This window comes from Ptychodera flava, chromosome 2, assembly GCF_041260155.1.
Source record: "Ptychodera flava strain L36383 chromosome 2, AS_Pfla_20210202, whole genome shotgun sequence".
In the NCBI taxonomy this organism is placed as follows: domain Eukaryota; kingdom Metazoa; phylum Hemichordata; class Enteropneusta; family Ptychoderidae; genus Ptychodera; species Ptychodera flava.
Genome location: NC_091929.1, coordinates 51,374,130 through 51,390,967, shown reverse-complemented (window position 1 = coordinate 51,390,967; position 16,838 = coordinate 51,374,130). Strand labels below are relative to the sequence as shown.

The 16,838-nt window shown below is 38.4% G+C and overlaps 1 long non-coding RNA gene across 1 annotated transcript; it reads right to left on the bottom strand.

Moving 5' to 3' along the window:
* Positions 1-454: 454 nt before the first annotated feature.
* On the bottom strand, positions 455-5,858 carry LOC139123363 (uncharacterized). Its single transcript, XR_011549642.1, has 3 exons — positions 4,816-5,858; positions 3,518-3,594; positions 455-1,962 (listed from the first exon to the last, which is right to left on the bottom strand). It is a non-coding gene; the product is annotated as an uncharacterized lncRNA (long non-coding RNA).
* Positions 5,859-16,838: the final 10,980 nt, after the last annotated feature.

Below are 16,838 nucleotides of genomic sequence, written 5' to 3'. Positions count from 1 at the left end.
GATAGGGTTTATACAGTACAAGAATTACATACAATGTAAGTCAAACTTTGACCAAAAATGACAAAAAAATTCCTTAAAAATACACATTTGCATATTTCATCACCATTTGAACAAATCTAAGTTGGGTTATCCCTAGGGACCTGTATACCAAATAACAAAGCTGTCTGACCAGCGGTTATGAAGAAGAAGATTTTTTACCAAAAACACCTTTTTTGGCATTAATTTGCTTATTTTCAACAATATCAAAAAATTAAAAAAAGTAGTTTCTCAAAATCATATTTTTCATCTACACAACAAATATCAAATCAGTAAGTACTGCGGTTCTCAAGATATTTGAGTGGACGGACGCCTCACAAACGGACATACATACATACATACATACATACAGACTGACGCCGGACGCCGGACGGATACCCATCCCAATAGCTTCTATAGACTATAGTCTATAGTAGCTAAAAACTGACCCAAAATACAAATATACAAAATCACTGCAATTTGACAAACCTGATATGTCACCCCTAGCAACCTGCACATCAAATTTCAAACTTATGCAACAAACTCTTTTTACCAAAAACTCTTTTACCAAAAATGGGAATTGTCCCAAACTTACGAATTCCACAATTGTTCGAACAAACTATGGTTACCCTTAGCAAACCACATACCAAATTTCAGACCAATAAGACAAATGATTTTAGAGCCGAAGATTTTTTGACAAAATCCAACAAAATTGCTGGAAAATATAAATATGCAAAATTTGAACTTCAGTTATCCCTAAGAACCTGTAACTGAACTAGCAGTTCCTGAAAAGAAGATGAATGTTGATGGAACACAGAGGATGGAGGACAGAAGACAATCCACTTATCTGAATAAAGCTCTGTGTCATTGACAGCAGGCTAAAATCTCACTTATGAAGCAGTCTGTAAGAAGTGTTGTGCTTTACGAGCAAAATTAGTGTGAAAGGAAGATATTGTATAGCACTGATTCTCACTACATGAAAGATTTAAAACACACATGCAAAGAAAATATCTGTAAAGGCATTTTTCCATCAAAAGTCACAATACTCAACATCATCAAACTCTAAGGTGATGTTGAGCTTCTTCACCCATAATGAAACTTACATTATGTAACTTGACACCCCCTGAAAAAGAACTCATAAAAGATGATACAGTTCAAATTGGTAAATAGGTGCTTTAATTGAAATATATAGAGATCTCTTGCATGTGATAAAAAGAAATGTGTTTGAATGAAATCTTATTTGAAATTCACAATGTTTGTGCTTGCAATTCAGTGAGAAGACTCAAAATCACTAACAAAGTATTGCTGTTTTTCTGTATTGCCCTTTGCATGATAAAAAGTGAAATTGATAGCAGGCCATCGCATTGACATTTCAGATCTTATCACATTTGAAGTAAATTACTGGACATATGTGGGTCATGATACACTTTCCTCAGTTCACACATGCCAGAGTAATAGCTCCAGACATTAAAATAATAATGGCTGGCAAATTTTGATAATATCAGAAAGAAAGTGACATGGCATATATGTATGCTCAAATACATTGTCCTTGTGTCTAGGGATAAAAGTTATTTAAGTTTGTCAGAATTACATCATCCTATCAATTTTACTCCTTTGTACATGTATCATTTATATGAAGATGCAATCCACATGGAGGTTGGACTAATCATACCAGTGTGATAATTAATATGATCCTGCATTTGCATTGCCTAGGAGTAGTCTATGTGAAATTGTAGTCTCCTGTAAATGTTTGCTTTCCTAATGCTATGGTTCAGCTTTTAACATGGCATTTCAGTTATTTCCAGTCCCTGTTGTACAAAACTTTTCCCTGCACAAGGTATTTTTCAGCTTCAGACTTTGTTACTGTGACAAAAATGCCTGTCAATGGCTTCTTCCTCAGCCTCAGTCAGTGGTACTTTTCATCCATGAATGTAGCATGCTTCCTTCCTATGGAAAGGTAAGAAATGAGAAATTGAACAATTTAAAAATTAGAGACATGAGGACACTGAACTTTGATCATTGAGTGAAACTCTTTATTACATGCTCAGGATGTCAGTTTGTTTAATCCTCTTTCTCCCAAGTGGTATTTATTTCTATGGTTTGTCTATGGAGCCTGTTGTAAAGAGGATTATATGGATTCATGATACTGCCAGGCATCAAAATTAGTGTTGTTCAATGATAGCCTACACTTGAGTATTAGCCCCTCACATTGTCTAATATTCTACCCCATGATAATTCCTTCCAAAGCCCTCCAAAGAAGTAAAATCCATGGCATGACTCTTACAAAGGAACCAGTTTTAAAGATCCCATTCAAAGCAAACAATCACACAGATATACCTTGTTAAAGCAAAGCAGTCTGTTGTACTGTCTCAGATTTTGCAGCAGGGGGTTGAATGGAGGGAAATCACTTGCTTAACTGACATAGTTTCTATGGACTTTAACTTGAATAATGCAATACAGTATAGATAAAAGCTACATTTAGCATCCACTACATCCTGACTAAAAGGCCACTTTGAGACTGGTTTGATTAATACATAAATAAACTAGACATCACAAAAACACACATCATAAGCCAGTCTTCATTTAAGTTTAATTGAAGGGACAGTACACCTGTTACTTTTCTGATTTAAAAAAAAAAATTGTTTTTGTACCAACTTAACTATCTTTTCTTCTCCCTTGAAATGTCAAGTTTTCACCTAATCAATGTGCACTGAGAATTTTGGTGTGGACTAAAATTAATTTGCTAACAATCACAATTTCATATCTGATATATCTTCACAAGTTGAACACTGGACATGCAACGTGCTTTTCGCAATAGAAAAAGACAGTGCAGTTGGTACAATTAAGAACAAAATTAATAATAAAATCATCAAAACTTACAGCTACTGTTCTGAGGGAACAAACAGAGTGTCTGAGAGTTATTCTGAATAGATAGGTTGCAGTCAACTCAGATTGTATAGTTTGTTTTGAAAAATTGTCAATATAAAAAAGGTTTCACTGAATTTCCCTGGATACCACAGAATCTGGTTTTGATGATATGAATATGCAACCTATTTATACACATATCTAATGGAACCTGGATGTGACAGGATCAGACTCAGACATGGTGGAGATCTTTTCACAAAAGCAGTTTATACCTCACTTAAAGGGAAGAAAGGACAGGATAAAGGTCAAGAAATGGTATTACTGCAGAAAACTTGGGAAGGAGAATAACATTCCACAGTTTAATATCATCATTACTTCACGTCACGTGCCACATCCAAGCTGCCATGAGTGAGAGGAACAAAGAAACCCTATCAATGATCATTTATCCCTCTAGTGTGCATAAATGAGGTCTATATCTAGAAACATACTGACTGGCTGTAGGCCCTAATGACTAAAATAATTTCCCCTTAACTTAAGAATTAAGGAAATTATTAAAGGCAAACACATGTACTGTGTTGTCCTTTCAACCACTCAGTACCCTGGCAAGGTGTCAGTATATCATTAACAATTCACTGACCAGTTTTATATGGCTTCTCTTTCTCATTTTCAGAAGAACATGGCGCTTTCTTTTCCTTTGCATATTTTCCCTGGAAGCTAAGCAAAAAAAAGCATACATCATGTATAAATCATTTAGCAAAATTAAATATTTTTACCTGCAGTCATGTAACTGAATATCCATCTTAGAAATGTCTGTATTTGACATTGCAGAAGAAGAGATAACTTATGAGCACTACTTTAACCCTTTACCTGCCACACAGTATCACTTTCCCACCTGCAGAGTCAGTAAAAAGCAGTATTGAGCCAAAACTATACGTATTTTCAACCACTTGGCTTTATATGTTGTAAGAGCTTTAGTCTAAAAATCATGTGTACAGTATCTCTGTCTTCAGGGACCTTCAAATATTCAAGGATATATTAAAATGCACCGTATGGGAAATGTTTTGCTTCACAAGTTTTACTATCTGTAAAAAAAATTAACAAAGAGAATATTCCCAAATCATGATAGTCGAGAAAGAAGGCTAAAAATGACAAGCTTTTAAAAAACAAGGTAACTTTCATTCTCATATTTTCAAATGACTTTGTATGGGAGACGTGATCTATTTACAATGCCAAATTTCCTTCAGTTAAAACACTCTAGACTGTAATGAAGCCTGATCTTCCAGTCCATCAATTTCATGTTCTGTGAGCACCATGCCCCCAAGAAATTTGCAAGATGCAAGAACAAGAGCATGTGCAGCATTCTGAGACAGTTGATGAATCCCAAGGCACCAGGAAAATGTTTATTTACAAAACATGCACAGGCTATCATGTTTGCAATTTTCTTGGCAATTGATAATTTTAGCTACATGAATATGGCACAGCCCCTGATATTTTAGGAGGGAGGTTGATGCAGTTGCTCTAGATTAATACATTCGAGGATGAGAAAACAACTCCATTTTTGGCCTAAAAGATTGAAAAACAAACAAAGTGATACTTTGGAATAAAATTTATGTATAGCATACATGTAGTTCATCATGTGAGTGTTTGATGTTGATGACATCTTGTTTATCTTTTTTTGAAGTGATCGGATTGGTTGATATGCAAATGAGCCATTGGTTATTTGAGTCCACAACTGCAGAAGTGCCTTTGCTCAACTATGACAAAACAAGGAAGTAACAACAACAAATGCATAAAATGGTCATATTTATTCCTATATGTACACACATACTGTTGCCCAGTATTTGTACCATGATAACATGACTTCTAGATGAATGATACTATCTGAGTCTATCTGGCATATATTTATACTGCATAGGAAAATTATTCAGAACTTACAATATCACTTTATGATCAACATCCTTGGGACAGAAATTCATGACAGCGACCTCAGGACTGGGATCCATGGTAGTGTCCTAGGACAGGTATCCATGACAACATCTTCACCCAACTCCTATAGCTTTAAAAGAACAAATCACATACACACCGCAGTGAGTTCAAAATGAAAGCTTGTGACTCTGTTGTCTTTATCACCACTTCTACAACCTTGGCACTTTTTTCCCATGATTCAAAATAAATCAAGTTGATGAAGCCCTAAACTGCAACTTCTGTCACTACTTTTACCTGGTTTTGTAAAAAAGACATGGGAGTTATAAATGGCGAAAATGGCTTTCCCATAAGCAACCCAGAAGCTAGCACACATGTAAAAATCATTGGTAAACTTCCCCTTTAAATAGCACAGACTGCAATTTTTAAAATTTAATCAAACTTACAGCTACCGGACCCCATTAAAAGAGTATAAAATTGTATTTTACGATCAGAGTTCTCCACAGGGCCATTAAATGTGGCAGTGTTGGAATTACCCACTTACAAACATGTAACAAAATACTATATAAGAAATATAAGCAGATAAGGCCACTTTGGAATGTGACTTATCTTTCAACTCTGCATTTTTGCGGTAGTTTTTGAAGGATTAAACCGTTCAGTATTTTTCATTGTCAATACACTTACGAAGTGTTTCAATTTCAAACGGCATTTTTTTTAGAAAACTGACCGGCTTTATGCTACATGTAACTTCACTTGATACACAGTGAAGTTCCATGTAGTTACAAAGTTGTTATTCTCGATTGCTTTTTGAGAGTGTATTTATTATGTGATCATTATGTCTACTGTGTAGAGTGACATATTTAGGAAAGTTGTGACAGGTACTCAAATTTTATGCAAATAGTATGCCAATGTTATGCTAAAATATGGAAATGAGGCAGCACAATTTTTCAATCCAATTGTGGAGACCATTGATGTTGCAATTTACAATTTTATTATATTAACATTTAAACAGAATTGCTATTCCCCAATATGTCAGAGAATTTGCTGTCTTGATGTTAAGAAGAGGAGGGTTTCATTTGATTTGTGAATACAGGCTTTGGGAGGGCAGAATTTGAGAAAAAGAGGGATGGGAGGGTCTCCTTTGGCAATCTCATGCATATCCATTAACCCTCGACCCACCTGCTAATAATTACTGAAGTCTCCCTTAGTTTAGTTTGGTACAAGAAACATAGCTTTTGATTGTTATTGGGAATTGAAACATACCATGAGCGTTAACACACTGAAATCTTGAAAATGTATTGATAGTACAGCATGCCAGGAAATAAAGATTGTTCATGCTTCCATGTTGATTTATTCTCAGCAAAGTCAGACACGCATCTGAATTAAATTCTGAGTGAATTGCAAACCATAAGACATGGGAACTTGGTACATGATTATGGAATGTGAAACATAAATTAGGCTTACCCCTTCAGCATGGCTGACTTTCTGATTAATTTTTTTCCCAAAGGATATGCTCGATAAACAATAATTATTGCTTGTAAACTTTATATTTATTAGCAAAGATTTAGTTTCAAACTCCCAAGAATACTATAATAAACACATAATCTACGTATTCTTACTTCACTTGTTGATATAATGTAATAAAATCTCTTTCACCCAGGCCAAAACTTCAAATATATTATATGTTGACGAGGAAATATATAGGGGAAAGAGCATTCCTTAAATACAACAATTATTGAATGTTTGAACCAGCCTAGGTATTCTAAGCTGGATTCGAATGCTCAGTCAAAGGCAATGTGACGCCAATGTCAAAGGCTTACATTCACTGGGTAAAGGACTGAACGAAGGATAAAGGGACAACTGAATAAAAGAAGAGTGACCTCTGTCTCCAAAAATCTCCAGATTTCCGGTGGAAGCGCATGTTTGACATGGCCAACACGAACACCATTTGCACTTCCACTGAAAGATTGGAGGTTTTTGTAGACAGAGCTCATAAAAAAAATAATAGCTGCAGTAGGACTCGGAGTAAGTCACCTCGACCCCTGTCCGTTTCGACCCCAATATTTCACACTCTCTTGTCGCTAATTGTGCTCACCTCTACCTTGTCATATCTTTCTTGTTTCGTGACGTTTTACTGAATTGGCTTCTAAACAAACAATTTAGCTGTTTCGATACACAAAATGCAGAGACACTTTTACGACCAAGCGCAGCGCGCAGACTGTTCGTAGTTTTTGGCGACTTTGATGGACCCGGCCCTAGCCCAGCTCGCACAATGCTGTGTGTCCCCAGAGTTATACGGGGCCCGGAGGCCCCCGGGAGAGGCCGTATAACATAAGGCCGGGAACACACAGCGTTGTACGGTAACCAGAGAGGTCTGCCAGTTGCGAGCTCGGCCAGTGCCCGCGCCGACCAACTCAGCCAGTAGGAGAGGTCAGCCACTTACATTTATATGATTGATTGCGTACATTTTCTCTTCACAGTCAACAGATGCTTTTATACGCATGCCAATTTTAGTTTTTTGATGTTATTTTGTTGAACATTCAGTAAACAACGAGAAGACGTCCCACTCTTAAAAACACATTGGTCGACCTCACCCTTTCAGCAGATCGCGGGTAGGGCGTACGATCGAGAGGTACAAATTGGCAGTAACAATGACTTAATCGTTGATCGTTGGATGAATAACGTTTTAGGCTACGGTTTGACGGTAGTAAATCGTAGGTTTAAAGGTATTTTAATGGAAAGCAAAACACGATGTACCACACTGCGGCCGATGTCATCGTGTAGTTAGCGTTGAAGCGAGGTAACCTCCATGGCGGAAGGAAGTTTGCAAACATCGCGCTCATGAATGACATTGACATCGCTTTCACATTATAACTTTAGCGAGACCTAGAAAATAGAAGAATACTGTAGTCTCATCATATACATGTAATCATTATTAACTCCTACTGGCCGAGCTCGCAACTGACCGACCTCTCTTTATCGGCCCGGCCTGGCCCTGCATCAATTACATAGCGGTCGCCGTGGTATGCATAACGGCGGCCGCTGTGTAATGAACCACACGTATAACCACAGGGAACTTAGTAATCTTGTTGTTGTTGTTGTTGTGTTGTTATTGTTATTGTTGTTGTTGTTGTTGATGGTTGTGATTATGATGATGACGATAATAAAAAATATTAAAAACAATATCTCATTCCTTGCTGTTGTTTGTCGATGTTGTAGATAATTGTAAAAGAAAACTGTAATCGTGATCAAAAGACGACGTAGGTCGCCCAATGTCACTCCCGTCCTATTATACAACCAAGGGTGAATCGAGATGCCCCTGATCAAGGCTCATCAGCCACCTTCAAGGCCCAGAAAAAACACCCCATTCACGAGCGATCGATTGAAATGTGCTATCATAGGCACTGAAATTTATCTCACTGACCTAATTTGGGCTTCACTTGAACTACCGACCTGCAACGAGTTAAATTGACCAATTGGGGGCCCTGTAAAGGCTGCTTCATCGTCCGCTCGCACGGCTCGTTAGCCAGACAGGAGTCTTCCACTAACCACGCCGTGCGGGATACCCCCACTATTTTGCGTTAAGGAGTTTGATGGAATTAGAAAATCAGGCGGACCAATCAGAGCACGCCTTACACTCAAAGAGGAAACCACGCCTACCTTCCAAACGCCGACCACTGCACTGTTTGTGCACAGCTTTTCTCTCGATTTGCTTACTGGTTTACTAGACTTGGTTCAAGTGCGTGATTGTGAACATGTGAGTTGTGTGATCGTCTGGAATGCAATGATCTGTGTTCTGTTTTCATGTGAAATGTGTGAGTAGGATTATGTGAACGCGTTGAGTGGGGTGAACGCGATACAGGGAGTTTTACCCGGCACAAACTAACTCACTACTGCTATAGCTGCACAGACTAAATAAAAACGCGTTCGATCGCTACCAAATTTTACACGAGGAACTTTTCAAATCATTTTATTTTTTGAAAATTCACCGACTTGAACCAAGTCTCTGGTTTACCTTCGTCCTGTGACACCCTAATGGCTAAAACGGAAATTTAAGAGTGGGAAGGCAATCTTGCCCGAGTTTAATACAGGATTTGATTGTCATGCATGGGGAAATCTTACTGCATGGTGCGGATAAAGTTACGGGCGATTTTCTCGTCATACAAAGAGGTGGCGAAAAGTTCCGTTGCAGTGATCGTGGGTTACGAAATGTATAGCTGTAATGCTTTGTATCGTGTGAAGCGTTAGATATCTCCCAAAGAAAAAAAAATCGACGAATAAATATGGCGATAGTGCAGAAGATGACTTTGAAAAACTGACGCTTGTATGAAAAATTCACCGATGAGCTCGAGTGTATAGCTGTGATGAATGTGTCAATTTTTTTGAACAACACCCAAACAAAATCCGGTTCTTTGATTTCCAGTTCTAGCATATTTCACAAAGTCTAGTCCATGTTTTCGAGCCATGCTTCCAGTTGTTCTCCCGCGGCGTGTCTATGTTCTGTTCTGGTAAATCCTGTTCATCGTCTCACAATGTTTACAATTTTCCAAAGATATGAACAACAGAATAGCTGCCGGCCGCGCCAGTTGACAGGACCACAATGTCTGAACAACGTCTGAGTAATGGGTTTATCATGAAATGTTGAGGTCAAAATTGGAGGAGTGGTTTAACAGATTTACTTCGGCGGGTAGAACTTTTCTATTTCGCGCCACGATCTTTTGAGTTTGGCGGGTTGATGTTTTCACCTTTAGTTGAGCGACAGCTGGGAATATCTTGCGGTACGACGCGCTGGCGGCTGGGCCTTTGTTTTAGCGTTTTGAACACATCAGTTATTTCAGCAGTAGATTTCAGTAGCATGAAATGTAAACAGTGACCACGAATACTTGTAAATGTAACACCGAGAAAAAAGTGGGAAAAGACCTATACTACTACATTCGTAGTAACCGATTATCTGATTGGCTATTTACTGGTCACATACAGTCGTGTGGTGGCGCTTTAAAAAACACGATTTAGGGGGTCTATCAGCCAAGGTCTGATTTCGGGAAGCATCCAGCTGCCCGGAGCGGAGACCTTGGCAAGCGAAGATGAGGCTGCTTCGGCCAGCCGATTGTTTATGTTTCAATGCTCCCTGCTCGTACGCGTACGTGTAACGTTCAAAAGTACGAGAAAAAAGGTAGAAAAACCTTCATAGTCATGCAGATAAACGGAGACTTTCCAACTCTTTGTCAGGAAATCTGCCATTTTACGTCAGGATATACTGTCGATAGTTAGAGCGTACACTTCCGTGTATTTGACTTTCCCCCGTTACAAGGATACAAGCGTAATCAACATCCGGGCTCGTACTTGAGCGAGTGTACATTGTCGTTGTGAATGAGTATTCCAGGTGATAGTTTACAGTAAATGACGGGTTGATTTGTCATTGGTATCCATATATAAGTATTATTCTACAAGAATGGAAATTGAATGAAGTTGAGACCGCGAAGTTTAAACTGTAGTGAAATTTTGCGTTGGAACAAGCCTCCTCATGTGTTGGTAATGAGAGCTGGCCGAAGCAGCCTTTACAGGGCCCCAATTGGTCAATTTAAATGCCCAGTGACGAAAGCGCCGTCACCATCGACCGGGAAGTTCAAATGTGATCGATTTTGACCGGGTACGACTTGGAAATCGCCGTTTTTCCACTCGTTTGCAGGTCGGTAGTTCAAGTGAAGCCCAAATTAGGTCAGTGAGATAAATTTCAGTGCCTATGATAGCACATTTCAATCGATCGCTCGTGAATGGGGTGTTTTTTCTGGGCCTTGAAGGTGGCTGATGAGCCTTGATCAGGGGCATCTCGATTCCACCCTTGGTTGTATAATAGGACGGGAGTGACGTTGGGCGACCTACGTCGTCTTTTGATCACGATTACAGTTTTCTTTTACAATTATCTACAACATCGACAAACAACAGCAAGGAATGAGACATTGTTTTTTAATATTTTTTATTATCGTCAACATCATCATCACCACCATCAACAACAACAACAACAACAACAACAACAAGATTACTAAGTTCCCTGTGGTGACAGCGGCAATAACTGTTCCCTGATATACCGTGCTGTGTGTTCCCTCGTTATAAGCCGTCCCACCGCATACAATGTATCTGTCGAGCCATTCGGCTGCGTTCCCTACGTTACAAGGTTCCACTAAAGTCTTTCAAAGTGCTATCACGGAGGTAGCAGGAGCCTCCATGGTGCTATGAGCATCGAAAAATCTGAGGACGTACTTTAAAGATGATAATGATACAAGTTTCATTCATACCGAAGGCCGGGGGTCGAGTGGTCGAGTGACTGATAGAAGCCGCTGCAGCTCACAAGTTACCCGCGACAAAAATAGGGAAAGGGTTATTAGCTTCATAACAGCCGCACAGTGTCTTATAGGAATACAAAGCAGTGGGCACTTACCACTATCCTTCTTTAACTTGAACGAAAACCAGGAACGTAGTTAGTGTTCGGTAGATGTGCTGTACAACGTCCCTCCAGGACCGTGGCTGTACAGTCGATGAAGTTGTTCGCACTAGTTACGCACACACGGCAGACGTAACCATCCGAGTTCAGAATATAGTGCGCGCCGTGTTGCGCTTAATTGACACGTTAAAGGTTGCTAGTTTGGTGTAATTGTTTGACATTTAGCAAGTACTCTACTTAGCAATTGTTTAAAACGTGGTCCGCTACCTCCGCTACCCTTCGCTACCCAAAATCTCATTTGCATAAATGAATCGTGCCTCAATCCTGCGATAATTGCTTAAATAAGCGTGCCCTTTCTTTCACTGTTGAGAGGTTATTTTGTGCCACGGCTAATAAACCAGAAATTCAAGATGCGGAAGAACTAGTCGACTTAGAAAGATTGGCGAGATATATAAACAAAAAATGCTGCCAAAAATATGATAGTGGATTTTGATGATTTTGATTTTGATGGCAAATTTGTATTAAATGGGGATCTGTTGTATCCCCTGTTTTTAATGTTTTAAACGGTGTTCGGCAAGGAGGCATTCTCTCACCACTTTTGTTTAATGTATCTATTGATATTGATGAGCTGAGCTCTCGTATGTCAACTTGTATAATTGGTTGTTTATTTGGTGGTAGAATTTTAAATCATATTTGCTATGCTGATGATTTAATCATTTTTAGTCCCTCAAGCAAAGGCTTGCAGAAACTAATCTATGTCTGTGAGGTCTATGCTAGTGAAACGATATTTTGTACAATCAGAAAAAAACTGTCTGTATGATGATTATTCCGAGTGGGTTTAAACTTCTGAATGTGCCCGTTGTTCATCTTAATGGGTTGAATCTCACTTTTGTAAATTCATACAAGTATCTTGGTGTTTTTATTCTAAGTAGTTTTATGGATGACGATGACATAAGCAGACAAGTTCGTTTACTTTATATCCGTGGCAACTTTCTTTTCAGAAAATTTGCATATTGCTCTAGTCAAGTTAAAGTTAAGTTATTCAAGTCTTTCTGTACAAATTTATATTGTTGTCATCTTTGGTCAAATTTTAAATTAAGTTCATACAGCAAAATTCGTGTTGCATATAACAACTGTTTTAGACGGCTTTTTAATCTCTCTAGGCGATGTAGTGCTAGTACTATGTTTGTTACGTTCTCTGTGTTATCATTTGGCGAGTTAATGTGTTAGTGTGTTTATAATTTTATCAGTAGAATACAACAATGCACAAATTTTTACGTCAAGAATATTTATAATTGTACATATATAGATTCATATCAGTGCAGGCATTGGAGAAATATTTTATACTAGCTAGTATTTTTGTCGGTTTTTGAATGTGAACAATTGTACTTTCTACTACCATTTTTTTTCTTTTGTATGAAACGTCTATGGGCCTTTAGCCTGATTTAAATAAATAAATAAATAAAATAATCGGCCAGTCTTCGTATTATTGTTAAATACTCAGTGTTTGCAATCAGCATCATTAACAATGTGCATCATGACTCAGACATATGGTGTTCAGCTCTTTAATTGCTGTTTTACAACTATTCCAATGATTTGAGCCTATCAAAGTCGTTCAGTCAATTATATGAAAGTATTCAGGCGTTTTCATTAGGACGTTCACAAACGAAATTTACAATTCACAAAGAGCCGCAATTCTTATTTAGATTCCAGTCCAATTTACTTTCAAACCTTTCCACGATAATAACTCTACTTTTAATTGAGGTATTCTTTTTAAAACAAATATCAATAGAACTTATACTTGTGTTGTCGATGTTGTCGTCGTCATTGGGCACGAGAGTGTAATTTTTGTTCAGAGTGAAAGACACCAACAATATATCATTATTCTGAATTGCGGAGGCGTAATATAGTACAACATGAATTAGACAACTCTAGTTGGAGTTTTGCCAAGTTTACAGGATAGTTTTGCTCGTACACATGGTTGATTGATTTTAGCAAGTCTTTTGATGACTGTCATACTTGGTAGTGTCAGTTGAAGATATTTGCAGACACTGACTATACCATGCTGATAAATGAATAACTGAGGAGTCTTTTGCTTGTTTAGAAACATTGCCATGACAAGTACACCGATATCAACTGACCAAGGAGGTGACCTTTGAAATGTTAACCAACATCCACTGATAAGTTGATGCCATTGTGAAAAAAGATGTCAAGCCCTCGTCAGGGACATATGTCTCATTGTCTTTTTCAAGAACAAGGCTGCATTCTCAAATAACGATGATGGGGCTAGAGCAATCGCTATTAAGATATCTTTTTCCAGAACACACCATTGAACACCAAATACGTTAAAATATTTCAGGTCCAAACATTAAATGAATGGTCAATTTTTTTAAGTTCCCTACCTCGCTATTGCCAGAACAGGTTCACTGATATCAACTGACTAATTTGTTGAACTTTCAAATTTAAACCGAATCCATTAATATAGTTGATGCTGTTATGTAGGTCATTTTCCCCCACACTCATCATAACCTGAGTTAAATTAGCCTGGAACATTCTCAAGGTCACTGCCCTTAATGACCACACAACCTTCAATTCAATTAGTCATGTTTGGAATGTTCTGGAAATTTACTGAGTTGTGCAGAGAGAGATGTTTAGAACAGTAATTAGCATGTCAATAAAAGTTCAAGATTGTTCTTATATGCCCTTATGTAAGCACATGTGTATAAATAGGGACGTGCATAGCTTGCAGTCAGACATTTGGGATCGTGTCTCTTGCGTGTTACTTCAAGACTTTGGAAACTCCAGCAGTATTAATTTTAAGACTTTTCAAGACCTTCACTGCCATGCCGGATTTATACTGTGGACTTTGTGCGACTTCAACCCTGCAGGCTAAAGGACTGTTCATTCATCCGACTGACTGTTACAAATCCTAGACTGGAGCTTTGCCGTCCCAGCTGAGAAAAGTACTCTGTACACTTTTACAGTTTGTATTCTATCCCTGACTTAGCAATTAGTTTCATTTTCGTAATAAATTTCATTTTATACGGAAACTGCTGAGTTCACCTTTTGTTCGTTTTCTGTCACGTAACAAAATTTGGGGGCTTGTCCGGGACACAAATATTTTGAGCCGTTTGACAACATTTTGCCATCCTTTTCAACACCACTGTATACTGTGAACTCAGCGAAATTCAATCATGGCGGAACAGGATACATTTGATTCCCTCAAAAAAGACAACCCATTGCACTGGCAATTTCCTTAAAGTACAAGTTAAAAGATATGTGCACAAGAAGGAATTCACTTCAATATTGTCAAATATTTAGTCAGTGTAGGCAAATTTTAGGAATCCATGGTGCAAGATTATGAGCCCGAGTGTTCCTTTAAACTTAGAAAATTAGAATTACAAATGCAGGCAGATTTGGAGTTTAACAAATTGGCATTAGAAACGGAAAAGTTATAAATGAAAGAAAAGAATTACAAATGGAAGAAAGACAAAGAGAGAAAGATAGGCAGGAAAGATTGCAAAGGAAGAAAGACAAAGAGAGAGAGAGAAAGAGAGGAAAAGGATAGGGAAAGAGAATTAGCAGAACGCAAACTGCAGTTAGAAATGAGACGTTTAGAGCTTGGACAATCAGGAAAATTCTTCCATTCAGACGGTTTTGACATCACTAAGCATTTCAGGTTAATCCCCCCTTTCCAAGAAAAGGATGTTGATATATTTCCTTCATTTTGAGAAAATTGCTCAGAGTCTGAATTGGCCCAGGGATTCCTGGTGTATGCTTTTGCTAAGAGCTTTGGTGGGTAAAGCCAGAGAAATTTATATTCAGTTGTCAGTAGAGAAGGCTTCAAATTATGATTCTGTGAAGGAATTAATTCTCAAGGGCTATGAGTTGGTGCCTGAAGCTTACCGTCATAAATTTAGGGATTGTGAGAAGGCAAAGGATCAAACTTATGTTGAATTTGCTCGAACAAAAGAACAACTGTTTGATCGTTGGTTCTCTTCTGAAAAGGTCAGTCAGAATTATGAGACATTACGACAACTTGTTTTGATTGAGGAATTTAAAAGATGCATTCGGAGTGACATCAAGACGTTTATCAATGAACAAAAGGCAGATACATTAGAGGTTGCTGCACGTTTGGCCGATGATTATTCATTGACCCACAAATCTTCATTTGTCAGCAAACCATCCCAGTCCTTTTCATATCGTAACAATGCAGGTAAATTTAACTCCTCCTTTTCATCCAAGAATTTCTCAAAGGAGAGTAGAAAATCAAATGACAACAGTTCGCAAAATTCAAGTAACACGCCCACATCATCAGATCCCAAGTCTCAATCTCCTTCTGAAAAACAGTTTGGTACACTTTCTTGTAATTATTGTAAGAAAGATGGCCATTTAGTGTCAGATTGTTTCAAATTGAAAAGAAAACGGTGAAGGTTAAAGTGGTCAAAGTGGATCTAAGCCCACCGGCTCTATTTTTCATCATCTCAATAAGTGTCTAATGATGTGTGTAGCACATTTTCTGAGGTTAAACCCCTGTTATCCCCAATTAATGAGGTCAAGGTCAATTCTTCTCAGGATAGCATTATGGGTATTTTAGAACCATTTATTCACGATGGTTTTATATCATTTTCTAGAGATTTTTCTTCCATAACCACTGTCAAAATTTTAGAGATACCGGGGCGTCCCAGTCTCTTTTCTTGGCAGATACCCTGCTTTTTTCTGAAAAGTCATTTTCAGGTTCTGAAGTTCTTACTAAGGGGGTAGATTGTAATGACTACATTCCTGTTCCTCTCCATAATGTCTATTTGTCTTCGGACCTTGTTTCTGGACCTGTGACTTTAGGTATTAGACACTTTTTTGCCTTTTGAAGGGATTCACCTTCTTCTTGGAAACGAACTTGCTGGGGACAAGGTCATTACAAATCCACTTGTGACTGATAAACCTAGTGTTGAGAACAAGAGTATGTTTATTGCCTTCTGCCTATTGGCGTATTGTCTCGCTGTCAATCACCGAGAGACTTTCCATATTTGTATTGTACCACGCCCTCTTTCACGGGCACGTGTGTTTTGAAACTTTGGCGAATAAAGCGGAGTTGAGTTTTGCTGTTGCCAACTGAACACGTGTGTCTGTATGTTCTGTTCTCTGGGTATCTACGAACCACCTCACCCGTAGCGGTCACATTTTGGTGCTGAGACCAGGATACAGGTACTCTGAGACGAGCTGGATACGCCAGAACGAATAAAACTCAGTAGAAGAGCACACCGCGGTCAAATGACCAAAATACTGAACCAAGTAGACGAATTTAATGAAGACAGCAGAAGATGGGTTGAACGAAGAAAAGTAAGACAAGATCCAAGCAAAGGTAGAGTTGGCTTCCGCAAAATTCCGGAACTACAAGTTCTAGACCAAAATCTGATCGACAAGACAGAAGATGCCGATTAGAAACCGTCATCATCGAAGCAGATGATTACCATAGCGCTAATAAACAAAGGTTAGTCGTTTGCGAAAGACACTTGAACAGACTGTCCGACAGATTTACCAAGAGTACACAAAACTCGATCCATCAGCTGAAGAATTCAAGCCAACATCGGCA